This window comes from Thermobia domestica, chromosome 3 (genome assembly GCF_964235325.1).
Source record: "Thermobia domestica chromosome 3, izTheDome1.hap1.1, whole genome shotgun sequence".
NCBI classification, from domain to species: Eukaryota; Metazoa; Arthropoda; class Insecta; order Zygentoma; family Lepismatidae; genus Thermobia; species Thermobia domestica.
This window is the reverse complement of record NC_137456.1, coordinates 263,919,042-263,934,535: the sequence shown is the minus strand read 5'-3', so window position 1 is coordinate 263,934,535 and position 15,494 is coordinate 263,919,042. Positions and strand designations below refer to the sequence as shown.

The 15,494-nt window shown below is 35.9% G+C and overlaps 1 protein-coding gene across 1 annotated transcript in view; it reads left to right on the top strand.

The window, feature by feature from the left end:
- The window catches only part of LOC145681635 (uncharacterized), a 566,147-nt gene that overhangs the window by 188,333 nt on the left and 362,320 nt on the right, over positions 1-15,494 (top strand). The gene's annotated exons all lie outside the window — the stretch shown is intronic.

The following is a 15,494-nucleotide window of genomic DNA, read 5'->3' as shown; positions in this document are numbered from 1 at the left end:
TGTTCACCAAATAATTTCGTTTGTTCACGATTTATGGACAATTTATACGAATAACAGAATGGGTGATGCCAACTTCACGCAGCAGATCCCATTTTCAGAAATCGAAAATAAACAATGCAGATCGTTTGTTAATCGTTTGTTCACGATTGTTCACGTAAAATTTTCGTTTGTTCATTATTTATAATTAATTTATACGAAAAACGAAATGGGAGGGGCCAACTTCACGCAGCAGAACCCACTTTCAGAAATCGAAAATAAACCATGGAAATCGTTTGTTCTTCGTTTGTTCACGCTTGTTCACCAATAATTTTCCTTTTTTCACGTTATATAAACAATTTATACGAAAAACAAAATGGGCGATGCCAACTTCACGCAGCATATCCCATTTTCAGAAATCGAAAATAAACAATGCAGATCGTTTGTTAATCGTTTGTTCACGATTGTTCCCGTAAAATTTTCGTTTGTTCATTATTTATAATTAATTTATACGAAAAACGAAATGGGAGGGGCCAACTTCACGCAGCAGAACCCACTTTCAGAAATCGAAAATAAACCATGGAAATCGTTTGTTCTTCGTTTGTTCACGCTTGTTCACCAATAATTTTCCTTTTTTCACGTTATATAAACAATTTATACGAAAAACAAAATGGGCGATGCCAACTTCACGCAGCATATCCCATTTTCAGAAATCGAAAATAAACCATGCAGATCGTTTGTTCATCTTTTGTTCACGATTGTTCACATACAATTTTCGTTGGTTCACGATTTATAAACAATTTATACGAAAAACAAAATGGTCGGTGCTAACTTCACGTACACCTTGTCTCAAAAAGGTTGAGCGCATTCTTTATTGGTGTTTTGAGGCAAAAATTTTCAAAGTCCAGCTTCGGGTATCTTCGGGAAAAAGTAAGCCAGGTTCGAACCTCCAAGCCAGCCTTTGCAAAAGGGAAAAGTTTGCAGATGTGTTTTTCTTCTTTTAAATATAATAAGACTTGTTACCAAGTGTTTAAAAAAGCAACATTGATTGAAATACTAAATGATACAATATTTCGAAACGTTTTTATTAATGTGAGCACATGCTTGTTTGTCATTTAGTTCTCTATACGTAATGGAACATTTAAATACGTTAAAGAATCTTTCCATATGTAAAAGAATGCTCAAAATTAAGAAATAGAACATAATTATCGCCTGAGTACTAAAATAAAACTCAAAGTAGAACAGATACTGCGTTTGTAATAGATATGAATGTCATAATCATCTTGAGATCCGTTATACGTTGCTAGAAGCTTAGTTTTAGAAGTCCTTGTGTTAGCTCATTGGTAAGCTGTCGGATTTCAAATCATATGGTTGAGAGTTCGATTCTCGTCTGGGCCAATACTTTTTTTAAAATTGCATTTTCCGCAATGCATGAAAAATTATATAAAATAATTACATTAAAATACATAAGTTGTTTATATATAACATAATAATTGCAGAACATAGTAATTATTATGTTTAAAATATAACATCTGAGATAATTTTCACAGTAGGTCGGTATTATATATGAGGATGTAAATACAAGTTAAGAAACTCGTTCAATAGCAATAAATAAATCATGTAGTGTATTTATTTGCAGCTATTTGTCATATAGAGAGTAATTCTCAACATTCATAATACAGAATGTCATTTATGTTCTTGAAAAGTTATTCGATGCATAAACAGAGGGTATAAACAGAGAATCCAAAGTCGGAACGCTCGCAAAAAAAATTCATGAACCCCAATGGTCACGTGAGCAGACTGGAATTGTGCTTATGAAGCATGCCACAGCAGAAAGTCTTTACATAGATTTTCAATTCAATTCCTGATATATGCTTTTGCAATGTGGAAGTGGTGATGCCTTGAGTCGCCTCTCTCTCGCTCGCTCGCTCGCTCACTCTCTATTTATACAGAATATAAAAGTGGATTTATGTGTGTGTTTCAACATAATTCTAATATATCTAGAGCAATTTTAACTATATTTCTTACAGTCTGGAAAAAGAGTACTGTCGGGATACATATCAAAAATGCTAGAAACGGTTCGATATTAGTATCGAATCCATAGTTTCGTGGTCGCTTAGGTGAATAGCTCTACTTTCAATTCAAGTCCAATTAAGCTCCCATTAGCACCCAGGGTGGTTACGTAGCGACATAAAGATATCGAAATCAACCGATATTAGAATCGAATCGTAAGTTTTCAGCGCCGCTAACAGTGTAGCATTTCCCATTAGTCCACATTAGTCCCATTGCCTAGAGGGCAACATATTTGCAGAGTGCAAATTTTAAAACTTGAATAATATTTTAATTTTTTCCGTATGAAAAAGTTAAAAATCATGAGCAAATATACTATTTCACGAACAATCCTCTTTTACTATTCTAATATGTTTAATAATTGCGTAAGAAATGTAATAGTAATTCAGAACATGTTTCACAGTTGTTATTTTTGTTACATAGTTGTAGCTATAGCATGTAGTGAGTGGAATTTAACTGTAATAAATTCAGTAATTAACCATATTCGAATTAAGTTTTATTTTTAAGTTCGGAATGAAGGGGCGGAGAAATATGCAGTTATTGGCGGCACCGAGCTTTTCTACATTTTACTTTCAAGATCTCCATTTTTCTTTTGTCATTTGTTCCTAATAAAAAAAGTTCAGTCACTTTTGGATTGTCATAGGATAGTAGGAGTTGGATTTTGGGATGCAGCCTGTGAGATTCTAGAGGAGCTAACTGCTTGAAAAAATATTTTTGAATCATCTGTAACATATGAAATAAGGATATGTATCATAAAAAATTGAAAGTAACTATGTCTGCGTAATCATCACGGTCAAATTGCAAAGTCAAATGAATTGACGTTTGGTATATAATCAGGCTCCAATCCCAACTGGGAAGTTATCATACGCGTGTCACTTTCATTATAATACATATCCTTAGGGGGAGTTGAAGTCCGAATTTTTGCGAAAAATTTGGTATCTCACAAGCCGTTCAACTGAGAGCTGAAATTCAGCATACAACTCTTTATTAAAAATAAAGAGAATATGCCCTGGCATTTTTTAAAATTGTCTTTTATGAGCGGGGGGACGGGGGTGCCTTTTCTATATAGTGGAAATTAATAGTGGGTTGATTTGTAAAAATAATCGAAAACGATTGATATTAGTTGAGAAAAAAATTGAGTAATGCAAACTAAAGTTTTTTTTGAATTTTATACCCACTGCTTTCTATTTATAATTGCTGAAGCTGGTGTTTAATATATGGAGCGTTCCGAGCATAAGGCAATCAAGCCATAAAGTTAGAGAAAATGGCCATAAAATTTGTATTCTAAACGTAATTACATGGGCATTTTCAATTTTTTTTTACGTTGGTCTACTTTTCCTTGATTCGAAACTTTTAAATTTCACCCTATTTTCTACTGAATGTGTCTGTAAGGCAACAAAGAAATAATTACATATGATAAATTTAAATTCATTTTAATTCGGAAAATGAGAAACACTTTGCCATTATATATCGTAAAGGTCAGACCCACCAGTATTGTAACAAAGAGGTGCTTGAGCCAATGACGGTAGAAATTCAAACTCCGATAAGTGATAATTTCACAGTCTTGTTTTATTACAAGTGTAATCTCTTTAGTCAATGGAGAGGAGGACGTGGGTCATCGGTCAGAGTTGATGTCGATGGGTTTTGGTGGGTCGGAGTTGGTCGCAATGGTTCAGAGTGGTTCATAGTTGGTGGTGGGTCAGAGTGGATCACGATGGTTGATGGGTCAGAGTGAGCGAATGGGTCATTTGGGTGGTGGGTGATAGTGGGTCATGGTGGGTCGTGGATCAAATTTTCATTGACCCACACCATCTCTGGTTAAAATTGTACTAAAGATAAGAGGCACCGAAGATGCATGTCGGCTATTATGCTCAAATTTTGCGCATGGATAGTACTTTACCAGAAAGCAATAAATCTGAAACGGTTCACGGTATCACCTCCTAGAACTCGAGATGTAGGGGTTTGTCTGATTGGCTAAATTAAGACGTCAATGATTTATCCTTCAACAACCAAGCTTTTTATGATCGTTTCCGTGGGGAAGTCAGAAGAACACGTGCCTAGTAATCGTAATATTGATAGTTCGCGTCCACCCCGGCGTATTTGTTTTGTGTTTTTTTGATTCACCTAAATATAAACAAATCACACATATAGGCATTTTAACATATTTTGGGAGAGTAATTTTTGTGGTTCGTTGGCGTTTCATCGCGTCTCTGCCGCTGGTAGTAAAGTTTTCAAAATTGAACTTGGGCCATCACGGATCGTCGCTGCGGGGCCACCAATTTCTGGCGAGAGGTTAATAGTTGACCATCTGTACTCCACCGACGCTTACAGCTTAGGGTAATGAACGATGTCCTTGCCTTGTAGACTTCATGACTACCGACGTCGGCAGTCAACTAGCTTTTAGTATTCCTTTATTAACCATCTATCGTTCATGTTTGTACACGGTGTTGTCATAATAATAATAATAATAATAAAATAATAATAATAATAATTATTATTATTATTATTATTATTATTATTTGTAGTAACAGTAGTATAATTGATGATAGAATAATTATTGTCTATGTATTGTCTAGGTAGGACTACACACAGGATTTGGCTCGTTTTGGTTCGACTTGACTCTAATCCGAGTCGAGTTGGAAGATATTTTTCGCGCCGAGTCCAAGAGTAGACCTCAAAGATGTCTGTTTCGAGTCGAGTCGAGTTTCAAAGAAAAGTCGTTCGTGCCCATCCCTACTAATGAGAGCTTAATCGGAGTTAAGCGAAATTGAAAGTCTCACTATTTATCTAAGCGACCCCGAAAACTATGAATCTAATATCGATCATTTTCTAGCAATCTTTTATATGTATCCCCCTCCCATTCACCATAGGTAACCCGACAGCACTCTTTTTGAAACTATAAGAAATGTGGTTAAAATTACTCTAGGCCAGTGGTTCTCAATCTAATTCCTATCACGATCCCCTTTTATCACACGCTCTTGCCAGCGACCCTTTTATAATTTGTTTTATAATAAGCTTGTGTGGGATTTTTAACATACCTACTTCTATAATAGTAGAATCCATTTTTTTGGATTATAGTGAACAGTGCCATGGAAAATCATTGCCCGGGGCGAGAGTATAGTACGATGTCACCGTATATATGAGTGACGTCGACAGACTAGCTACGAAGCGCCACCATGGTTGGCACGAAGCTCAATAACATTTTCAAAATAATCCCTACCTTTCCTTAATTTTGAGCACATTTTATTACGTTTTCCTTCTATTTTACACATGTGCACATGCACTTTCCTAACATGAGTAACACACTTCCTCCGAAATGTGTGGCCCCTTTTTTAGGCGTCCGGCACTGACAGTGGATACAGTAACTGTAATATCTATATTCCCAACGACGAAGGTGATGGTTCAAGATGGATGTTAAACTCCTTCATTGAAGAGGCCATTAACGTATCCGATCTAAGCCCACAACTTCTTGACCAAATAATAGAATGATCATGCGACAAGTCTTTGCAACTGGTTTTCTGTAACGAAGACTTGGACAAGTTCTGCCTGATGAGGAGAGAAGAATATCCTGGTCTGGTGATTGCTGCTTTAAAAGTAATAATTCCATTTGCTATATCGTACTTGTGCGAAAGTGTTTTTTTTTATGGTAAACATTAAAACAAAGATAAGAAATCGCTTATCAGTTGAAAATGGCTTGATAATGTTCGTCATGAAGATTGAACCGGGCATTGCTGCACTAGTGAAATTACACCATGCTTAGGTATCTCATTAGGTTTTAATTTTAATTGTATTTCAATGTGCAGGTTTTGTTTCATGTGTATTTTTCTAGTATTTCTATATACAGTTCTCATTAGTTTTATATCATACCTCTTTGATTTAAATTCATTTTTAAACAACTCTACTAACTAACTAACTCTATGGCCTATGGAACCCGGAGGTTCAATGCCGCGTTCACAAAAGCTCTACACTGACTTCTATCCTTAGCCAATTGGATCCAGTTTCTAATTTGTATTCTTATCTCAGCGAGATCCATCTTAATATTCTACTCCCATCTGCGCCTAGGTCTTCCTAATGGTCGTTTTCCGTTTGGTCTTCCTGTCAAGACTTTGAAAGCGTTTCTACTTTCTTCCATTCTAGCTACATGACCTGCCCACCTAAGCCTCCTAGACTTGACGACCCTAACAATGTTGGGTAACCGTATAAATTATGTAGTTCCTCGTTATGAAGTTTCCGCCATTCCCCATTCCCGTTCCTCTTGGGTCCGAATATTCGTCTAAGGATCTTGTTCTCAAATACTTTCAGTCTATGTTCTTCCCTCAGAGTAAGTGACCATGTTTCGCAACCATACAGAACAACAGGCATGATTATCGTTTTGTATATTTTAAGCTTCAAATTTCTCGACAGAATTCACGACGACAAGATACTTTGAACCGAATAGTAACACGAATTCTACACCCTTTGAAAATGTTCAGTAGACTTATTTTTTATTGTTCTTTACAGTGTGTATAAAAAATAAAAGTATGCCTATCAGAACAAAATTAAAAATAATATTTAAAAATAATTTCTGGTATTAGATTCTAACTATATTTATCTCTTCCGCCTATCTTCGCGATCCCCTAGGGGCCGCGACTCCCAGGTTGAGAAACCCTGCTCTAGGCACACATGAGTTATGATGGAACATACATACATACACTTTTATATGTATAAATGCAGATAAGAGAGAGTTGAGAGAGAGCGATTAAGGAATTACCGCTCTCAATCTCTTCACTTTACTTTTGCGATTCGTGAATTTCTTACGTGACAGGTTGGGGCTAGCTAGTTTTTTTTGTCTTGAACCACGATCCGATTTTCGATATGCTCGACCTAAATGCTGTAATGCGAATATTGAGAAATTATCTGCGATGAAAGTAGCTGCAAATAAATACATTACATAACTTATTTATTGCTATTACACGATTTTTTAAATTTGTATTCAATATTCACACATAACACACCGACGTTCTGTGAATACCTCAGATGTTATATTTTAAAGATAAGAATTACTTATGTCGTGAAATGATATGAATATATATATTCAACTCATATATACAACTGATGGTATGAAAATATATATACAACTGATGAATTGTAATGTAACTATTTTACATAATTTTCATGCATTGAGGAAAGTAGAATATCATAAAAGAATCTCACCTGAACGGGTATCGAACTCACGATTTAAACACTCGGTGGTGTACCACTGAGCTAACATGACCGCTTTTCGGAATCTGCTTCTGAAATATAACTGAGCTCATACGTAAATGCTCTTTTCCGTATGGAAATCACAATGACGAAACGAGAGTGTGAATACATAGTCTCGAAATATTGTATCATTAAGTATTTCAATCAATGTTACTTTTTTCTACACTTAATACCATTTCAACATGTCTTATTATATTTAACAGAAGGAAAAACATATCTGTACATCTTTTCCCGATTACTAAGGTTGGCTTTGGAGGTTCGAACCAGCAGCTTTAGTTTACTGTTTTCCGAAGATACCCGAAGTTGGACTTCGAAAGTGTTCGTCTCAAAACAGCTATCATCATATCGCTCAATCTGTTTGGTATATGGTATATGTTTTTATACGTGTAAAGTCAGTATAACAATTCATTCTTTAAACAGCTTTTCGTATGTATTAATATTTCTTTATAAAAACTGTTTTTAATATTATTATTACGGCGCACCATTTTCAGATTTCTTTCGCGAGTCGTTGATCAAGTCGTTCGCCACCAGCGTTGCCAGACTCACAGCTCGGAATTATTCCAAAACCTGATCGAACTTATGCTAGATTCGGTCAAATTATGCTAGATCCTCATAATTACTAATTCAGGAGTTTTAAAAAAAGGAAGTTGAGATACGATAACGTAACTTAAAATACACAGAGAGCAAGAATGCATGGATAGAACTCAATACTTCACGCACCAAAATTTTAACTCAACTAAATTACTGCAGTCGTTGTCAGACTCAATGGCGTATATATCGTATAAATGAATGCAAAGTTTTTGTTTACATATTTTGAAAGAAAATTACTTCGCAGCATAAGCGGAGTTGGGAATCATCTGCTGGGGGGGGGGCAGATTTTTGGTCGGTCTCGGAGCTGTCATTTCAGGAATAAATATGATCATGAAGTCAGAAATAAAGATGGTGAAGTTGCCAAAAAGTTGGGGGGAGAATGGCCCCCATAGCTCCGCCCATGCCTCGGAGTTAAAGGATTAGAAAACCCTGGGTGGAGCCACAAAAAAAAAGCCCAAAGCCGTTCCGAACTTACTTCGGAAAATAAGACTGCCTGTATGGTTTACCGAGTGTATGAATCAATGGAAGAGGATACATTTCTGCCGTTCTTTTTCTTCCCACGACCAACTTCTTTCTCATCTCCAGGTTTTACGGCTTTTTGATAACTTGCTGAAATTGTGCTAGATTTGGGCAGGATGCTAAAAGCAAGATGCTAGATGCTAGAGACATGCAAATTATGCTAGATCTAGCATCATTATGCTAGATCTGGCAACGCTGTTCCCCACAATAGGCGTGTCGTGCAAGTAACCAATCACACGCCAGGTACTAGCTTTTACCTATTGCTTCCTTCTCACAGCTCAGAACATTGGTAACTATGGATAGACGTACAGCAGTAATTACTTTATGGGAGTTGGAAGGTTATTCTGCAACTGCAGCTAGCAGGCGAGTAGGTGTCCCGGCCTCTACAGGAAGGCGATGGATTCGGAAATATGGTGCTACAGGTCAGACTGGTAATTTACGATCTCCTGGTCGTCCGCATGTGTCAACCGAAGCCCAAGATGCGAGATTAGTAAACGAAGCCCGGTTAGACCCACTAAGGACGTCTGGACAGCTAAGGGAAGCTTCTCTCTTTCCTGGTAGTAAGCATACAGCTCTGCGAAGGCTTCGTCATGCTGGGTTACGTGGCCGTGTTGCTGCCGTGAAGGAAAAACTCTCAGACGACCACAAAATTTACCGTCTCGCGTTTGCACAGGCCAATGTGGGTCTCAATTGGGAAAACGTAGTTTTCTCAGATGAATCCATATTCACAACATCAAAAGAGGGACGCCGTTTTGTGTATCGTCCGAGAGGCACCCGATATGACCATGGATATGTGGCTGCTTGCAATCGCAGTGGCCATGTATCTATTTTATGTTGGGGTTGGATTTCCAGTCGCGGAGCAGGACAGCTTCATAGAATTGAAGGACATCTGGACAATGCTCAGTACTTAGACATTATCAGTAATATCATGGTGCCATCTGTACGAGTATTTCAGCCTGATGGTGTAATTCAGTTCCAGCAATACCAGTCGCCAATACATACTTCCCATGTGGTTCATGAATGGTTCGCAGGGCACCCTGAGATTGATTTAATCGACTGGCCGCCTCGTGGAGCAGACCTCAATCTCATGGAAAATATGTGGGCAGAAGTGAAGCGTACTCTAAGGGAAAGTTGGCCTGAGGCAGATCCACCAAGAACTCAGGATGACCTGTGGCATCTTGTTTCCGAAGCATGGCTGGAGGTAGGGGAAGGAGATAGATTTGTCACCCATGTAATAGATTCCATGCCCAGAAGAATGGGGCGTGTAATAAATTCAGAAGGGTCTTGGACACAATATTAATGTCCCCCCCTTAACTCGCGAAAAAAGCCCTTTTCAGGGATACCTAAACGCCTCTGAAAATATTTCTAGAAGTAAACCACTCCTTGTATCCGATTTCTGTGCAATCCTACTAACAAAAGAATGATAATTAGCTGTAGGCTTTGAACTCAATACCTCTTCAGTGGCAAGTCCGTACTCTACCAGTGAACTAACATGAACACGCAAACCCAACCTGAAGAAACACGACTTTCAATTTCTGGTATTCGATGACAATGATGCTCATATACTTTGCAAATGTTGTATTCAACTTGGGATATTCCGCAACACACATACACACATAAACAAAGCGAAAGAGAGAGAGAGAGAGAGAGAGAGAGAGAGAGAGAGAGAGATGAATACACAAAAGCATATTCAACGTATTCGAATGAGACTCTAAGTAACGATATTCCGTTCTAAAGAGAATTTGTGTTTCTTCCCGTGACGTTAAGGGGATCGGGAAAAGTTGTGTCTTGAAGCAGGATACGACTTTGGATACTCTGTTTATACACTTTCTATATCCGTAGGAATATACTGTATTTCACAAATATAAATAACATACTGTAATGAGAATATTGAGAAGTTAAATCTGTATGACAAATAGCTGCAAATAAATACACTACATAACTTATTTATTGCTATTAAACGATTTTCCTAACTTGTATTTAACATTATCATATATAATACCGACCTACTGTGAAAATTATCTCAGATGTTATATTTTAAACATAATACTTACTATGTTCTGCAATTATTATGTTATATATAAACAACTTATGTATTTTAATGTAATTATTTTATATAATTTTTCATGCATTGCGGAAAATATAATTTTAAAAAAAAGTATTGGCCCAGACGAGAATCGAACTCTCAACCGTATGATTTGAAAGCCGACAGCTTACCAATGAGCTAACACAAGGACTTCTAGAACTAAGCTTCTAGCGATGTATAACGGATCTCATGATAATTATGACATTCATATCCATTACAAACGCAGTTTCTGTTCTACTTTGAGTTTTATTTTAGTACTCAGGCGATAATTATGTTCTATTTCTTAATTTTGAGCATTCTTTTACATATGGAAAGATTCTTTAACGTAGTTAAATGTTCCATTACGTATAGAGAGCTAAATGACAAACAAGCATGTGCTCACATTAATAAAAACGTTTCGAAATATTGTATCATTTAGTATTTCAATCAATGTTGCTTTTTTAAACACTTGGTAACAAGTCTTATTATATTTAAAAGAAGAAAAACACATCTGCAAACTTTTACCCTTTTGCAAAGGCTGGCTTGGAGGTTCGAACCTGGCTTACTTTTTCCCGAAGATACCCGAAGCTGGACTTTGAAAATTTTTGCCTCAAAACACCAATAAAGAATGCGCTCAACTTTTTTGAGACAAGGTGTACCTGAAAATTATTAGACATCAAAGAAAAAAACAATGCAGATCGTTTGTTCACGATTGTTCACCGAAAATTTTCGTTTTTTCACGATTTATAATTAATTCATACGAAAAACAAAATGAGCGGTGCCAACTTCACGCAGCAGAACCCATTTTCAGAAATCGAAAATGAACCATGCAGATCGTTTGTTCATCGTTTGTTCACGATTCTTCACATAAAATTTTCGTTTGTTCACGATTTATAAACAATTTATGCGAAAAACAAAATGGGCGGTGCCAACTTCACGTACCTGAAAATTAATAGACCTAAAAAAAACAATGGAGATCGTTTGTTCTTCGTTTGTTCACGCTTGTTCACCAATAATTATCCTTTTTTCACGGTATATAAACAATTTGTACGAAAAACAAATTGGACGGTGCCAACTTCACGTAGCAGAATCCATTTTCAGAAATCGAAAATAAACCATGCAGATTGTTTGTTGATCGTTTGTTCACGATTGTTCTCAAAAAATTTCGTTTGTTCACGATTCATAAAAAAATTATAAGAAAAACAGAAAGAAGGTGAAAACTTCACGTACCTGAAAATTAATGGAAATCGAAAAAAGCATGCAGATCATTTGTTCATGATTTGTTCACGACTGTTCACCAAACACTTTCGTTTGTTCACGAATTATAAACAATTTATACGCAAAATAGAATGGGCGGTGCCATCTTCACGCAGCAGAACCCATTTTCAGAAATCAAAAATAAACCATGCAGATCGTTTGTTCATCGTCTGTTCACGATTGTTCACTTGAAATATTCATTTCTTTACAATTTATAAACAATTTATACAAAAAACAAAGTGGGCGGTGCCAACTTCACGTACCTGAAATTTAAAGGATATCGAAAGGAACAAGCAGACCGTTTGTTCATCGTCTGTTCACGATTCTTCACATAAAATTTTTGTTTATTCACGATTTATAAACAATTTAGAGGAAAAACAAAATGGGCGGTGCCAACTTCACGCAGCAGATCCCATTTTCAGAAATCGAAAATAAACAATGCAGATCGTTTGTTAATCGTTTGTTCACGATTGTTCACGTAAAATTTTCGTTTGTTGATTATTTATAATTAATTCATACGAAAAACAAAATGGGAGGGGCCAACTTCACGCAGCAGATCCCATTTTGAGAAATCAAAAATAAACCATGGAGATCGTTTGTTCATCGTTTGTTCACGATTGCTGACAAAAAGTTTCGTTTGTTCACGATTTATAAACAATTTATACGAAAAAAAATGGGCGGTGCCAACTTTACGTACCTGAAAATTAATGGACACCAAAAAAAACAATGGAGATCGTTTGTTCTTCGTTTGTTCACGCGTGTTCACCAATAATTTTCCTTTTTTCACGATTTATAAACACTTTATACGAGAAACAAAATGGGCGGTGCTAACTTCACGTACCTGAAAATTAATGGACATAAAAAAAGTGGAGATCGTTTGTTCTTCGTTTGTTCACGCTTGTTCACCAATAATTTTCATTTTTTCACGATTTATAAACAATTTATACGAAAAACAAAATGGGCGGTCCCACATAAACGCACCAGAACCCATTTTCAGAAATCGAAAATAAACCATGCAGATCTTTTTATTCATCGTTTGTTCACGATTGTTCACAAAATAATTTCGTTTGTTCACGATTTATAAACAATTTATACGAATAAAAAGGGCGGTGCCTACTTCACGTACCTGAAAATTAATAGACATCAAAAAACAATGGAGATCGTTAGTTCTTCGTTTGTTCACTTTTGTTCACCAATAATTATCCTTTTTTCACGGTATATAAACAATTTGTACGAAAAAAAAAATGGACGGTGCCAACTTTACGCAGCAGAATCAATTTTCAGAAATCGAAAATAAACCATGCAGATCGTTTGTTGATCGTTTGTTCACGATTGTTCTCAAAAATTTCGTTTGTTCACGATTCATATAAAATTATAAGAAAAACAGAAAGAAGGTGCCAACTTCACGTACCTGAAAATTAATGGAAATCGAAAAAAAGCATGCAGATCGTTTGTTCATGATTTGTTCACGACTGTTTACCAAACACTTTCGTTTGTTCACGAATTATAAAAAAATTATACGCAAAATAAAATGGCGGTGCCATCTACACGCAGCAGAACCCATTTTCAGAAATCAAACATAAACTATGCAGATCGTTTTTTCATCATTTGTTCACGATTGTTCACTTAAAATTTTCATTTCTTTACGATTTATAAACAATTTATACGAAAACAAAGTTGGCGGTGCCAAACTTCACGTTCCTGAAATTTAATGGATATCGAAAGAAACAAGCAGACCGTTTCTTCATCGTTTGTTCACGTATGTTCACATAAAAATTTGGTTTGTTCACGATTTATAAACAATTTATACGAAAAACAAACTGGCCTGTGCCAACTTCACGCAGCAGAACCCATTTTCAGAAATCGAAAATGAACCATGCAGATCGTTTGTTCACGATTGTTCACATAAAGTTTTCGTTTGTTCACGAATTATAAACAATTTATAGGAAAAACAAAATGGGCGGTGCCAACTTCCCGCAGCACATCCCATTTTCAGAAATCTAAAATAAACCATGCAGATCGTTTGTTCATCGTTTGTTCACGATTGTTCACCAAATAATTTCGTTTGTTCACGATTTATGGACAATTTATACGAAAAACAGAATGGGCGATGCCAACTTCACGCAGCAGATCCCATTTTCAGAAATCGAAAATAAACAATGCAGATCGTTTTTTAATCGTTTGTTCACGATTGTTCACGTAAAATTTTTGTTTGTTCATTATTTGTAATTAATTTATACGAAAAACGAAATGGGAGGGGCCAACTTCACGCAGCAGAACCCATTTTCAAAAATCGAAAAGAAAACATGCAGATTATTTGTTCATCGTTTGTTCACGATTGTTCACATATAATTTTCGTTTCTTCACGATTTATAAACAATTTATACGAAAAACACAATGGGTGGTGCTAACTTCACGTACCTGAAAATTAATAGACATCAAAGAAAAAACAATGCAGATCGTTTGTTCATCGTTTGTTCACGATTGTTCACCGAAAATTTTCGTTTTTTCACGATTTATAATTAACTCATACGAAAAACAAAATGGGCGGTGCCAACTTCACGCAGCAGAACCCATTTTCAGAAATCGGAAATGAACCATGCAGATCCTTTGTTCATTGTTTGTTCACGATTGTTCACATAAAATTTTCGTCTGTTCACGAATTATAAACAATTTATACGAAAAACAAAATGGGCGGTGCCAAATTCACGTACCTGAAAATTAATAGAAATAAATAAAACAATGGAGATCGTTTGTTCTTCATTTGTTCACGATTGTTCACCAATAATTTTCCTTTTTTCACGATTTATAAACAATTTATACGAAATACAAAATGGGAGGCGCCAACTTCACGCAGCAGAACCCATTTTTAGAAATCGAAAATAAAATAAGCAGATCGTTTGTTCATGATTTGTTCACGACTGTTAACCAAACACTTTCGTTTGTTCACGAATTATAAACAATTTGTACGCAAAATAAAATGGCGGTGCCATCTTCACGCAGCAGAACCCATTTTCAGAATCAAACATAAACCATGCAGATCGTTTTTTCATCATTTGTTCACGATTGTTCACTAAAAATTTTCATTTCTTTACGATTTATAAACAATTTATACGAAAACAAAGTGGGCGGTGCCAAGCTTCACGTACCTGAAATTTAATGGATATCGAAAGAAACAAGCAGACCGTTACTTCATCGTTTGTTCACGTATGTTCACATAAAATTTTTGTTTGTTCACGATTTATAAACAATTTATACGAAAAACAAACTGGCCTGTGCCAACTTCACGCAGCAGAAAACATTTTCAGAAATCGAAAATAAACCATGCAGATCGTTTGTTCACGATTGTTCACATAAATTTTTCGTTTGTTCACGATTTATAAACAATTTATAGGAAAAACAAAATAGGCGGTGCTAACTTCACGTACCTGAAAATTAATAGACATCTAAGAAAAAACAATGCAGATCGTTTTTTCTTCATTTGTTCAAGTTTGTTCACCAATAATTTTCCTTTTTTCACGATATATAAACAATTTATACGAAAAACAAAATGGGCGGTGCCAACTTCACGCAGCAGAACCTATTTTCAGAAATCGAATATAAACAATGCAGATCGTTTGTTAATCGTTTGTTCACGATTATTCACGTAAAATTTTTGTTTGTTCATTATTTATAATTAATTTATACGAAAAACGAAATGGGAGGCGCGAACTTCACCCAGCAGAACCCATTTTCAGATATCGAAAAAAAACATTCGGATCGTTTGTTCATCGTT